Below are 13,514 nucleotides of genomic sequence, written 5' to 3'. Positions count from 1 at the left end.
TTATACAAGCAAGGATCAAGGTTCTTTAGGCATTCAAAGCTCTTGTGTTGTGTTAAGAAGCTTCAAGGAAGGTATAATCTCTTAACCAAGCTTTGTTATTGAATGTTAAGAGCATAATATGAGTATTCTAGTTCATGAGAGGCTTGATGGTTGTGTATGTAGAGATTAGTTGGTTTTGGGATGTTTTTGGAGTTGTAAATCTTGGTTGTTGATTAATGAACTTAAGTGTAGTTTAAATTCATGATAAAGAATAGTATAAATTGTTAATGTTGAGTTGTTGGGGCTGTTATGATAAAGTATGGATGGAGTTTTGATTGGGTTGTGATTGTGGGTTGATTGTGAGATGATTTGGAGTGGTTTAAAATTGGGTAATCGTGTAAACATAGCTGTCGTAATGCCCGATTTACCGTAGACTGTTTTTGTTCTTAACATCAGAACCCTTTAACTCACTGTTAAGTTTTTACCATTGCCATGTTTAGATAGTTCATGTTACGAGCTTCGTTTTGATATGTGGTTCGTTTGATTCCGATGTACGGTTTAGGAGAAACGGCCGTTTTAAGTAACGACATTTCGCGAACGAATCATTACCCCTCGCCTTACTTTGAAACCTTGGTAAAGGACCTTAAATGACTAATTGGGGTAAGAAACATTTATGTAAAGTGTAATAGGCAGTTGGTAAGACATTTGCGAAAGAATCGCCTTAAAACTCGTAATGATAAATTTATTAAAAAAGGTGGAGCCACGGGTACTCGAGCGACTTAAGTAAATCGTTAAGCGCGAAAGCGAACGTTAGGACTCTAAATGGTTAAAGTCTAGTTTCTTAAGCGACCGGGGTTTAATTCCGACTTATGTTGTTGTTCATAGGTTATCGGACCCACTCTAAGCTTAAGCCTATCCGGGAGCACTCAGGCAAGTTTTCTACCCGTTATACTGTTGTTGTGATGTATATATGTATATGCATTATCTTGTGATAGATGCATGTTGGTTAAATTAGCAAATTCTTGCAATATATTGTAGCATGTGATATGGTACATATGCATGCCTGTTTCGTATTCTTGCCATATATATCTGTTGGTTCAGTTGATAATACCTATGCTAGAGAATAGCGGTAATTTGCATATACCCTTAGTATAGGGACCCAAAGGTGAAAACATTTTCTAAAACCGGGAGTCGAGGATCCCGAGTAGATTTTATATATATATATGGTTATATATATGGTTATAGTTTTCAAAACTATTAATCGAATAAGGTTTATTCGATAACTTTATTTTAATAATGAATATTATCTTGAATATTCATTCGAGGACTTATGACTCCTTTATATTATTTATTGAATATTACTTGGATATTCATTTGAGGATGTATGACTCCTTTATTTTATTTAATGAATATTATTTATAATATTCATTCGAGGTATTATGACTCCGCTTATTATTTAATAATATTCTTTATTTTATTAAAGAATAATGTGTCGATAATCAAACTTACTTTTGAATTATTCAAATAAAGATATTACTTTCGTATAAGTATATCTTTGGTTATTTAAGAGTCATTTCAAGTATAAGTTTTACAACATCTACTTCAATTATTTTTATAAAGATTATTCTTTATGGAAATATTATTTAAATAATAATATTCGGATATTTTTATATATTGGGACTGGTTTATTTTATTAAATCAGCATCACTCCAAACATTCTTAAAAATGTTTTCGAGTCTTCAAAATGATTTTTAAAAGTTAGAGCGGATCCCAAAACTCATTTTTATATTTAAGATCCTCCTTTCGAAGGGGATTTAAATACTCGCTCAAAACCTGAGGGATCCGGCTCTGTGGTGTATTTTATATTCGCAACAAGGTTGTTGTCTTGATAAAAGAGTTTTTGATTACTTACCCAACACTCGGGAAGTAAAATTCTTGGAACAAGTTAATCCATTAACAGGCATCGCCTGGGAAATATCGGTGAGTTTTCCTTTCCAACTAGATACGACTTCTTGGTGGAGCCGTATCAACAAGTTTCTACTTGGGGAAAGTGGGGACGAGCTTTACGTTTCAGAGTCATGGATTCCATCTGAACTAGGATTGGCGTAAGTGGTCGAGTAGCGCCGGCCCAGCCTTATTATATTGGCCCAAATGGCCTGGAAGTTCCGCTAAGGCGGTCCATTCCTTAGGAGTTCAGTGTTCGGTTGACAAGTAAATCCGACACGTTCTCCTCCACATGTAGAAAATGGTGGGGTTGCACTACTACGACTGATCATCGTAAGTGGTCTTCCTGGCGCGGTAAACTCCCGTAATGAGTTCATTATCCAATTGGATATTTCTGCAACACTACCCAGAGCACTTCAATAGAAAGGCTACGGTTGGGTGATTGTTGAGTGTTGGCAGGGTCAAGTTTTTAAAATGATGTTTGCATCAAATGAAGTATCTCATAACTTCATTTTATTTTGATGATATTTTAATGATTGAATCTATTCAAGTATTATCTTGTAGTCTCATCTATGTGATGAACTTTTGAACTAATTATAACTTGAACGGTGGTAGTTCAAGTAATATTTGGAAAAGATATAAGTATATTGAAGTATCTTGTAACTTCATCTTTTAAACTTATATCTAGTTAATGGTTGTCTTATGAATGACAAAGACTTTCAGAAAAACGTTGAGACAAGGTTAGATATATGAGATCACCTTGCAACGATATTTTTTATACAGTTATAAACTGGAACACTGTGTATATTATGCATGGAAGAGGACTTCCAAGATTTTGAAAAGTATATATGTATATATACTGAATATTTTGCGACTTCATCGCATTAAGATATCAAACTTGGTTCATTTCTTTTGACCAAGACTTTCATGAGTACTATGAGAAGGCTCATATATTGTTAATCATTATACATATTATTTTGGTGGGCTTGCTGCTCACCCTTGCTTTCTTCTTTCATCACACAACATCAGATAGACAAGATGAACAGGACCAAGCTCCCAATTCGCGAGCGGATAGGAAACGTTCCGCAGCTTCCTATAGGCATTGATGTCGCTGTAGCTGAGGTAGGAACTACCAATAGGCTAGGCTTCAACTTTTGATGTACCAGATTTATGTATATTTATGAATTGTAATAATGGAAAAGAAAGGTAAATTTATTCAGAAACCCTTTTAAGGTGTATTGGCATATAATTGTGGAATCGAACGACTTGTGTTATTTTTGAGTATTCATCTCTGAGACTATAACTTGTGGTGTGTGTGTATATATTGTGGGGTCAGTACAGAGTAGTTGATTGTTTAATAAGATTGGGTGTTGTTAAGGGAAATGGAACTCGTGACAACCTGGATCCCCGACCCCGGACTTGGGGGTGTTACATTCAGTCAGTTGTTTCTGGGAAAGTATTTCCCGAGGTTTATGGAAAACCAGATGGAGCTCAAGTTCTTGGAGCTAAAGCAGAATAACTTATCTGTAGTAGAGTACGTGGCAAAATTTACTGAGTTATCAAGGTTTGTGCCGGAATTTGTAAGCACCGAGGAAAAGAAAGCTAGGAGGTTTCAGCAGGGACTGAAACCGTGGATTCAGAATAGGGTGGCAATTCTTGAGCTTACGGATTATGCCACTCTGGTGCAAAAGGCAACAATTGTAGAAGCTGGAAGTGAGCAGATGCAGAAGGAAAGAGAGAAGAAGGGAATAAAGGGGAATAGTATGAGCATGGGTGGGGGTTCCGCAGGAAGGAGCTTCCCAACTAGATTTAATCGAGGAGCAGTGTCCCTACCGGGAAAGAACACTGGGTTTAAGCGGCCAATGAGCGTGAATGTGAGCCAGAGCGGCCAGAAGTCAAGAATGTCCTATTCCAACTAGTCTCGACCCCCATTGCCAGCCTGTAACACTTGTGGAAGGATGCACACTGGGGAGTGTAAAGGAAAGCCAGTAACCTGCTTTAAGTGCGGTCGAGAAGGTCACTATTCAACTAAGTGCCCTTCATCAACCCCTGCCGTCATTCCAACCACCACTTGTCATCAGTGTGGACGCCCGGGTCATTGGAAGAGGGAATGCCCAATGAACAAACCAGCAGCTTCAGGAGCCAGCAGGGCTGCCTCCAATAAGCCACCTACTGCGAGGACTTTCAACATGACAGTCCAGGATGCTATGAAAGACTCAGATGTGATAGCAGGTACCCTTTCTCTAAATTCAGTCAGTGCAAACATTTTATTTGATTCAGGAGCAACTAAATCTTTTATATCAAGGGACTTTGTGCGTAAATTAAGACTTAAAGCTGAACCCATGATAGAGCCCTTAAAAGTAGAAATAGCCAATCATGAAATTATTCATGTTAACCAGATTCACCCCGCCTGTGAGTTAGGCATAGGGGAGCAATCTTTTAGTGTTGATCTGATTCCTTTTAAATTAGGGGAGTTTGATGTAATTTTAGGAATGGACTGGCTATCTAGCAATGATGCTCAGATAGACTGTAAGGGAAAGAAGGTTAAGTTAAATATCCCAGGAAAGAAAGAAGTTATATTTAGAGGAAAGAGGCAGACGCAGAAATTTTTGACTATGGCCCAGGCCAGAAGGATGCTACGAAAAGGGAATGAGGCTTACCTAGCCTATGTGGTGGACACGCAGAAGGAGGTGCCCAACTTACAAGATATTCTGGTAGTCAGCGAATTTGAAGACATATTCCCACAAGACCTTCCGGGATTACCACCCGATAGAGTGATTGAATTTGCTATTGAGTTGGATCCAGGGACGGCGCCAGTTTCAAAGGCACCTTACCGGTTAGCCCCATTAGAAATGAAGGAATTAGCTACCCAATTGCAGGAACTCTTGGATAAGGGTATGATAAGACCCAGTGTGTCTCCGTGGGGAGCATCAGTGTTATTTGTTAAGAAGAAGGATGGGAGCATGAGGCTGTGCATCGACTATCGAGAGTTGAACAAGCTAACCATAAAGAACAGGTACCCGTTACCTAGAATAGACGATCTGTTCGACCAGCTAAAGGATGTTGTTTATTTTTCCAAGATTGACCTGAGAACTGGATATCACCAACTAAAGATTAAACCCAAAGATATTCCCAAGACAGCGTTCCGTACCATGTATGGGCATTATGAGTTCTTGGTAATGTCCTTTGGATTAACCAACGCCCCAGCGGCTTTCATGGATTTAATGAACAGAGTATTTAAGAAGTACTTGGACAAGTGTATGATAGTTTTTATCGATGATATTTTAATCTACTCAAGGACTGAGGCAAAACATGCAGAGCATTTGAGGATAGCTCTAGGAATACTCAGAGAGGAGCAGTTATATGCCAAATTCTCGAAGTGTGAATTCTGGCGGAATGAAGTACTGTTTTTAGGACATATGATCAATAAAGAAGGAGTATTGGTCGACCCCTCCAAGATAGAGGCGGTCTCAAATTGGGAAAGGCCAACCACACCCACAGAGGTAAGGAGTTTCATAGGATTGGCCGGCTACTATCGTAGATTTGTACAGGACTTTGCGAAGATCGCAGCCCCTTTGACACGACTTACTCGTAAGACAGAGAAGTTTGAATGGACGGAGAAATGCGAGAACAGTTTTCAGGAATTAAAGAAAAGGTTGGTAACGGCCCCGGTGTTGGCATTGCCAGACGGAAAAGGAGATTTTGTGATATATAGTGACGCGTCGCACAAAGGATTAGGGTGTGTGCTTATGCAGTACGGTAAAGTGATTGCGTATACGTCGAGACAACTGAAGGAATATGAGATTAGATATCCTACTCATGACCTTGAGCTCGCAGCAATAGTTTTTGCCCTAAAAATTTGGAGGCACTACTTGTATGGAGAGAAGTGCGAGATTTTCACAGACCATAAGAGCCTCAAGTACATATTTACGTAGAAAGAGCTCAACATGCGCCAGAGGAGATGGTTAGAGCTAATCAAGGACTATGATTGTGAGATTCTCTATCACCCGGGGAAAGCCAATGTGGTGACTGATGCCCTTAGTAGAAAGGAAAGACTCAGAATGATAACGACTTCGGAAGAATTGATAAAGGATTTTGAGAGAATGGAAATAGAAGTAAGGGTAACCGGAACCGGAACTGAAAAGCTTTTTGAGATCTCAATGCAGCCAGAGTTATTGGAAAAGATCAGATTGTGCCAAGAGAAAATAATGAATGAAGGCAGAGAGTCAATGACTGGAGAAGAGATCCATACTGAGAAAGATGATAAAGGGATAATGAGGTACTCCTACCGGATTTGGGTTTCGAACGTTCAAGAGCTTAAAGATGAGATTTTGGATGAAAGCCATAGTTCAAGGTATTCCATTCACCCGGGAAGCACCAAGATGTATAGGGATTTGACGGAATATTACTAGTGGCCCAACATGAAGAGGGACGTAGCAGAATGGGTAAGCAAATGTTTGAATTGCCAAAGAGTAAAGGCAGAGCACCAGAGACCCTGTAGACTTTTACGACCCCTGGAGATTCCCGAATGGAAATGGGAACAGATAGCCATGGATTTTGTTGTTGGTTTACCAAGGACAAAAGCCAACCATGATGCCATATGGGTGATCATAGACCGACTGACAAAGTCAGCTCATTTCATTCCTATCAATGAGAGATACACAGTCGATAGACTGGTGGACATTTACCTTATGGAAATAGTGACGCGACATGGAGTCCCAGCGTCCATTGTCTCAGACCGAGACCCCAGGTTGAACTCCAGATTTTGGAGGAGCTTTCAAGAATGTGCGGGGACCAAGTTAAATATGAGTACCGCGTACCATCCCCAGACGGATGGGCGGAGTGAAAGGACCATCCAGACACTAGAGGATATGTTGAGAGTCTGTGCAATAGACTTTAAAGGAAGTTGGGATGGTCACTTGCCATTGATCGAGTTTTCTTATAACAATAACTTTCATGCTAGCATCGGAATGCCGCCTTATGAGGCCCTGTACGGAAGAAGGTGTCGATCTCCCTTATACTGGGATGAAGTAGGGGAACGGAAGATGCTCGGACCCAAAGTGGTCCAAAGGACCAAAGACATAGTGGATCTTATCAGAGGGCGGCTGGTAGCAGCCCAAGATAGACAGAAGAAATATGCAGACCTAGCCCGAAGGGACAAGGAGTATGGAGTAGGGGACTTAGTACTACTAAAAGTATCCCCTTGGAAGGGGTTAATGAGATTTGGAAAGAAAGGAAAACTAAGCCCAAGATACATTGGACCTTTTGAGATACTAAGACGGATTGGGAAGTTGGCTTACAAGCTAGCATTACCCCCGAACCTACAACAAGTTCATAATGTGTTCCATGTGTCAATGCTAAGGAAGTATCATCGGGATGCCAGACACATAGTGGAGTACGAGCATGTGGATATGCAACCAGATCTGACTTACGTGGAGAAACCAGTAAGGATTATAGATAAGAAGGAGCAGGTGCTTCGGAACAAAGTGATCAAGCTAGTCAGAGTGCTATGGCAGAATCATAATGTGGAAGAATCAACTTGGGAACTAGAGAGCGCAATGCTAGAAAAGTACCCCCATTTGTTTTCTATTTAATTCTGGGACGGAATCCTTTTAAGGAGGGGAGACTGTAATAACCCCCAAAATTTTGAACTTTTTGTAACCCTTATGAATAGTGTTTTTGCTGAATGAGAAAAATTTTCATGCCACACTATGAAGGGGTTCTGTTATTGATATTCTGAGATTTTATTAGTACTCTAGATGGTATATAAGTGTATGTAAAGATCGTCAGAATCTAATTCCGAACACTTTGATTTTTCCCGGAAATCCACTTGATACGGAAAGAATTGAGTATAAGGTAACAGGATAAAAAGGATTTATTTTAAAGGATTATAAGAGGGATCATAAAAGGATTATAATGTATTGAGAAAGGTTAAGGAAACCCAAGTAATAAGATCCAGGGTATGATCCCTCAAACGAGAAACGAGAACGAAAGTTAAGCGAACCGTATAACAGATCAGCGATCATTAGGCAAACAATTAGGAAGTTAATCAAGGAGGTTAGGGATGATGAGGTCATCCAACCAATAAGAAGAGGGCAAGTAAGGGATGATGATATCATAAGCATGACATAAGCATGACATAAGGGGAAGGAGATGTGGTTGATTTAAAACCACACAAAGTCAAGGTTAAAAAGGTAATTAACCAAAAACAAATCAAAAACAACCAAGCTAAGCTAAACAAATCAAAAACACAAAATCATTTCATTTCTCCCACATTTGCTCTCGGCTTATCTTCATTCCAATAAGAAGAAATTTCAAAATTCAAGTTCCAAGCTTCCTTAATTGGTAAGTTAATTATCTAGTACTCCTTATGCATAGATATAGCTATCCTATGAGTTTAAGCCTCCAAATCATTCACAATCTTCTCCAAGAAATCAATGAAGAAGACAATGAATAGTGATTTCAAGATTTTTAACTTGATTTTTCTTGTTTTTCATTTAAGATCCAAGCATCCCTAAGACATCTCAAGGCTTCTTAAGGATTCCTAGCCACTCACAACACTTCAAGGAAGGTATAACATCTCCAAACCCTAACTTTACTTTGTATATTAGGATGGTTTTGATTGTTATGGTAAAAGAGAAGCTTGATGCTTGTATGTTTAGAGTTTGGGTTGGAATGGTAGTGAATTGATTGTTGAAATCTTGTTGATTGGTTAAAGGACTTAAGTATAGTTTAAATTCAAGTTTAAGAATAAGTATAAATTGTTAATGTTGATTTGATTGGGGCTGTTATGATGTAGTGTGGATGGATGTTGGTTGTATGAATGGATTGGGATTGATTGGTGGTTGAATTGGAATGGTATAAAATTGGGAAATCGCGTAAACATAGCCGTCGTAATGTCCGATTTACTTTAGACTGCTTTTGTTCATAACATTAGGACCCGAGAACTCCCTGCTAGGTTTTGACCATTGCCATGTTTATATAGTTCATGTTACGAGCTTCATTTTGATATGTGGTTCGTTTGATTCCGATGTACGGTTTAGGAGAAACAGCCATTTTAAGTAACGACATTTCGCGAACGAACCATTACCCCTCGCCTTACTTTGAAACATAGGTTAAAGACCTTAAAAGACTAATTGGAGTATGAGACATTTATGTAAAGTGTGTTAGGCAGTTGGTAAGACACTCGCGAAAGAATCGCCTTAAAACTCGTAATGGTTAAATTATTAAAAATGGTGGAGCCGAGGGTACTCGAGTCACTTAAGAGAATTAGTAAGCGCAAAGCGAGTGTTAGAGTCTAATTTGGTTAAAGTATAGATTTACAAGTGAATTTGGTTTAATTCCAACTCACATGTTGTTTATAGGTTACCAGACTCGTCCTGAGCCATTTGTAACCCCCAGTCGCTCAGGCAAGTTTTCTACCCGTATAACTGTTGTTGTGATGTATATGTGTATATGCATGATCTTGTGATAAATGCATATTTGTTATTAGCAAATTCTTGCGATATATTGTAGCATGTGATATGGTATATATGCATGCCTGTTTCGTATTCTTGATGCATATATCTGTTGATTTAGTTGATAATACCTATGCTAGAGATAAGCGGTATTTGAGTATACCCTTAGTACAGGGAATCCAAAGGTGAACTTTTTCTAAAACCGGGAGGCGAGCCTTCCGTGTATTATATATATACATATATATATATATATATAGTTTTTAAAACTATTAATCGAATAAGGTTTATTCGATAACTTTATATTATTTAATGAATATTACTTGAATATTCATTCGAGGACTTATGACTCCTTTTGTTTTATTTAATGAATATTACTTAAATATTCATTCGAGGACTTATGACTCCTTTTATTTTATTTAATAAATATTACTTGAATATTCATTCGAGGACTTATGACTCCTTTTATTCTATTTAATGAATATCATTTGAATATCCATTTGAGGACCTATGACTCCGATTATTTACTGAAATATATTCTTTATTTTATTAAAGAATAAGGTGTCGATAATCAAACTTATTTTTGATTATTCAAATAAAGATAGTACTTTCGTATAAGTATATCTTTGGTTATTTAATACTCATTTCAAGTATAAGTTTTACAACTTCTACTTCAATTATTTGTATAAAGATTATTCTTTATGGGAATATTATTTAAATAATAATATTCAGATATTTTCTAATATATTGGGACTGATTTACTTTATTAAATCAGCATTACTCCAAACACTCTTTAAAGTGTTTTCGAGTCTTTAAAATGATTTTTTTAAAGTTAGAGCGGATCCCAAAACTCATTTTTTATATTTAAGATCTTCCTTTTAAAGGGGATTTAAATACTCGCTCAAAACCAGAGGGATCCAGCTCTGTCGTGTATTTTATATTCGCAACAAGGTTGCAGTTTTGGTAAATGAATTGATTACTTACCCAATGTTCGGGAAGTAAGTCCATCTATCGAGTCGGCATAAGCAACATGGGCTCAGTGGGCGTCCATGATAGTGTAAGTGGCTCAGTGGGAGTCCATCAAATGCGTAAGTGACTGAGTGGCAGTCCAGCATAAGGTCCTATTACGACCAGGGTAATGACCAGTGGGGAATTCGTCCATCTACTAGTAGAAAAAGTTACTTATTGGTATCTTTGCCTGATCAGCAAGATATCGGGTTTATGCCACAATTCTTTTGTTTCCTTCCAAAAATTTATTGGATGTTACAAACTCTGTTCATACTTTACATGACAGAGGTTTTCAGGAACTGTATAAAGAAGGTATATATGTGGATATATATATCGGAACTTAATGAAGTATATCATAATTCCATTTCCTTCAATAATACTTCAAAGATTTAATCTATTCAAATCTTGTGTTGTAGTCTCATCTATGTGATGAACTGTTGAAAGCTCATTATACCTTGAACAGTGGTAGTTCAAGTATCTTTATAAATGATATAAGTATAGTGAAGTATTTAGTAACTTCATCCCTTGTTTTTGCTTATATCCAGTAAGTAATTATCTTACACTTGATAAAGGATTCTAGTAAGTTATCCATTTAGATACTTGCATTATTGTTTACACTATATATTATCTTGCGAGCTGTAATGCTCACTCTTGCTTTATTTCTTCATCACACAACAACAGTTAGGAAGGATGGCCAGACTCAAGCAGACCCAGCGCAAGAGCGTGGGAAGCGCCCCGCGCCTTCCCGTTGAGATCATAGCTGCTATAGCTGCAGAGGTAGATCTATCTGTAGATCAGACCTTCTACTTTTGAGAATCAATTATGTATAATTATAACTGGTGGAAGATAATGGCAATTAATTGTAAACTTATTAAGTAATCATTTTGGGTTGTAATAACTTTTAAATTGTGGATTCAAAGACTTGTACTTATTTCAATTTCATCTCTGAGACTATAACGGGTTGTGGTGTGTGTTAGTGTGGGGTCACAGCATAAGGTTAACTATTATTAATTAAGTGAAGTGATATTATGGAAAGAAAGACCGTGACGACCCGTATCCCTGACCCCGGATCTGGGGGTGTTATATATTAACTACAATTAATTACTTAGTTTATCACTTAAATAACACTTCAATTAACAATATTAAAACACTCATGAGATCACAACTTCATTACTACTTCCTTCAATAGTTATTGTTATTACCTTTAGCATGTGACAGTGATGATATTAATCGAATAACACGAAACTGATAAAAGCCAACTTTCATTGTACTCATACCATTCTACCAAGCATCCACAATTAAGATAGAAATTGAATAGGCATCAATTATGTTGAGTTCCTATATGTCTACAGAAATTGACAACACAACGATTTAAGCACAATTTATTCCTTTTGATTACACAGGGCAAATAAAACTGTTAGAGTTACCCATTTATCATGCACATCATACATGAACCTATGCTAGCATGGAAAGTTCTAAATCTCAAGATCCACCGTCGCTTCACAAGAGATTAACACCCTATCTTATATGTTCGCGACGCACATAAGACGAATACGCACAACCAATACTAGATATCATACAATCATCACACACTAAAGTATTAAACAATTAACTAAAGAATTCCATAGTAAATCCGTTGTGACCCCATGATCACGATTAGCCCATAATAGCACTTATCGTCATCATGGGTTCATATGAAATCATGATAAACAAACACAAGAAAATAATAACTAAACTAATTATATTAAATTAGATTACGTCACAAGAGTAATTAAGTTCAAAGTAAGAAAACTAGCATCCAACGTTACAACGAAATAAGAATCACAAGAAAGTATGCTTCCTCTTCGTTGCTGTGTGCTAAAACGGTCTTCTTCCTTATCTCCTTTGCTCCTTGCTTAATACTACGATCCAACCTCGTGAAAATGTCTCCAAATCGACTTATATAATAGTCCCATAAAACTCAGATTACATAGAAGTTGGAAGCCAAACAGAAGTAGAAGTCTAAAAATAATTATTTAATTTCCCGACCCTGCGCGGCCGCTCAGCATAGCTGAGCGGGCGCTCAGCTTTCTGCACGGCCGCTCAGCATAGTTGAGCGGGCGCTCAGGACCCTACTGGATTTTTCCTGAGTTTGCTCTGTTTCTTCGCCGTAATCTGCCCCTTTCTTTCCTCTCGCAATGGTGAACACATGCCAAGGCTTATTTTTGATGATTACTCCTCCGAAACGCAACTAATACCCTGAAATGCATAAACACTAGAAAAACGCATCAAATACACAAAATACTTAATTTCAAGGCACCAATTTAAGCCATTTTAAGATGTTCTAAGTGGTATAAAATGCCACTTATCAGCTAGCCCAAGTGTTTCTTATGGAGATGGCAACATTGGAAAAACATATGGATATAGCAATATCAATCTTGGGAATGTCATCATTAAAGAAGTAGCTCTGGTCTTAGGACTTAAACACAATCTGCTGAGTGTCAGTCAAATCTGTGACAGAGGTTATCATGTGGATTTCTTTGAAGAACACTGTGAAGTTGTAAGTAAATCTACAGGCAAAGTTGTTCTGAAAGTATACAGGCGTGGTAACATTTATGAAGCCAAGCTTTCAACAAGTACTGATGGTTCTGCAATCTGTTTGATGAGTAGAGCATCAATTGAAGAAAGCTGGAATTGGCACAAGAAACTTACTCATTTAAATTTCAACAATATAAATGAACTAGTCAAGAAAGATCTTGTGAGAGGACTGCCAAAGTCAGTATTTGCTCCTGATGGCCTTTGTGATTCTTGTCAGAAGGCTAAACAAAGGAAATCCTCATTCAAGAGCAAGACTGAATCATCCATTATTGAGCCTTATCACCTTCTACATGTTGATCTATTTGGTCCAGTAAATGTCATGTCTATTGCAAAGAAGAAATATGCTATGGTCATAGTGGATGAGTTCACCAGATACACATGGGTGTATTTCTTGCACGCAAAAAGTGAAACTGCATCTATCTTGATTGATCATGTCAAACATCTGGATAAATTGGTCAAAGATTCTGTGAAAATAATAAGGAGTGATAATGGTACTGATTTCAAGAATTTGATAATGGAAGGGTTCTGCAAAAAACATGGAATCAAGCAGGA

This window comes from Apium graveolens, chromosome 5, assembly GCF_009905375.1.
Source record: "Apium graveolens cultivar Ventura chromosome 5, ASM990537v1, whole genome shotgun sequence".
Taxonomy (NCBI): Eukaryota; Viridiplantae; Streptophyta; class Magnoliopsida; order Apiales; family Apiaceae; genus Apium; species Apium graveolens.
The sequence above is the reverse complement of the archived record's forward strand: the minus strand, read 5'-3'. Positions refer to the sequence as shown.